This window comes from Schistocerca serialis, chromosome 10 (assembly GCF_023864345.2).
Source record: "Schistocerca serialis cubense isolate TAMUIC-IGC-003099 chromosome 10, iqSchSeri2.2, whole genome shotgun sequence".
Lineage (NCBI taxonomy): Eukaryota > Metazoa > Arthropoda > Insecta > Orthoptera > Acrididae > Schistocerca > Schistocerca serialis.
In genome coordinates, this window is record NC_064647.1 from 169,433,236 (window position 1) to 169,435,576 (window position 2,341).

Here is a 2,341-nt window from a genome sequence, read left to right on the forward strand (position 1 = left end):
TTATCAGAGAAAAACATATTAACATAGATGTTCCTCAGGGGAATATATTATGAGTAATTGCGTTCTATGTATAAAATCTGACTTAACAGAAAGAATAAGATAACGCATGGGGAGAAACTTCTCTTTCCTGAACAGAATAGAAACTTTTATTGTCACATAAGATGTCACATACAATCAGATGATTGGGATATAGATGACTCATCAGTTTGAGGCTACTTTCTAATTGTAGGTATACAGAATAATTGCAGGTATTTTGTAATTTTAAGTACCACAAAATGATTTAAGATAATCATGTTGAAAATAAAGTAAAATTAATACTAATTATTAACTTAAAGTACTTTTTTAGCATGACAATTAAATGTAACATCAGGCACAATTATTTGTCACAGTCAGTCATAAATTTTTCTACACTGTAATAATATTTACTTGCTAGGTATTTTTTAAAGTGATGTCAAAATTCGTCTGGTTTATAATTTTTAAATTTTTCACAGAATTTATATCCCATCTCACACCCATATAGTAAGGTGTCTTCTCCAGCAGTTTTAGCCTATGAGTTGGTAACTTTTGCGGATATTCATTTCCTGTTTCATAATCATGCTTAAACAGGTTATAGTCAAAATTTTGTGAGTTTTGTTTAGAAAACTTAATTGTCTCACAGATATAGAGGCCAGGAACAGTCATAATATCAAGGGCCTTGAACAGAGGTCTTCACGATTGTCTTTCTTCTGCACCTGCCATGGCTCTAGTGATTTTTTTCTGTAGCCTAAAAACTCTCTGTAAGTTTGTTTTCTGTGATCCCCTAAAAATTATACTATATCTAATAACAGATAAAAAATAAGCACGATATACAGCTTTCTTGACTGGTGTTTCCAGCATACTGTTTATAACATTCATTCCAAATATTAGACTATTTAGATGGTGACATATGCCATCTACATGGTCTGTCCATGATAAATTCTTGTTTAGCATTACACCTTGAAATCTGGTACAATTTGTGGTGACAAGGTGATTGTCCTCACATGATATTTCTAGATATCCTGTACAGCTTGTTTTGTGGTAAAATGAATGATTTGTGTCTTTGTTAGATTTAATTTCAGACCAGAGACAGCTGAAGATAACTGATTAAATTTTCACATTTCTTGCAACAGATTATTGTTGTAGAGTCATTCACATAAAGAATAGTGTCTGAATTTGTGTTAGTAGGCAGGTCATCTACATAATACAAGAACAATATTGGCCCAGGGATAGATCCTTGTGGCACATCTTGTTCTGTCTTTTTCCAACTTGAAAAGAATCTCTTATCATTTTCTTCAATTACTATTCTTTGTTTCCTGTTTAATAGGTAAGATGACATACATCTCAGCGAATTTTCACTAAAACCATATGTTTGTAGCTTGCCATGTAGTAGTTTGTGAGCTACTGTGTCAAAGACTTTACTTAGGTGTCAAAAGATGCCTGATACATTCATATTTTTATCTAGACTACTACTAATTTTTGTAATAAGTTCATTGACAGCTTGCACAGTGCTGTGTCCTCTTTGGAAACCTTACTGATTGTTCTGGATATAGTTAACTATCTGGTTACATGCAGTTCTTTCAAATATTTTGGAAAATATTGATAACGATGAGATTGGTCAATAATTACTCACTTTATTGTGTCTGCCTGTTTTGTAAATGGGTCGTATTTCAGCATACTTCAGTCTATCAGGAAAACATCCTTCCTTGAAAGATTTATTCATTATAAGGGAGGAAGGATGTGCAATACTCTGGGTGACTGCCTTTATTATTTTTGTAGGAATTTCATCCCAGCCTACAGAATTTAAATTCTTCAAGGACTTTATGATATCAGCTACTTCAGAATAGGATATATAGGTGAATATAAATTTAGTGGGGTTACGTAAACTGGAAACAGAGAACACATTAGGTGGTGAAAATTCATCAGTTTTACATGGATTTATGAAGTGGCTGTTATATGCTTCACAAATTTGTGTAGGGTCCCAAACAATCTCACCTTCAAACACCAGATCAAGTTTCCATTGTCTGCCTTTTTGACACCTATTTCATTCTTTACAGTGGTCCATATTCCTTTAGATTTATTTTTAGCGTTTATAATGTAATTATTATACGCCAATTTCTTGGGTTGTCTGACAAGTTTATCAAAGATATTCTTATATTGCATTACATAATTTAAGAATTCTGGGTCTCAACTGACTTTCGCCTCCACATGTAGTTCTCTTTTCCTCATGTTTGAAATCTGAATACCCCTTGTTATCCATGAACCCTTCTTAGGTGTGTAAGTTTTTATAGTTATAACAGGAAAGCATTTATTGAACACCATCAGC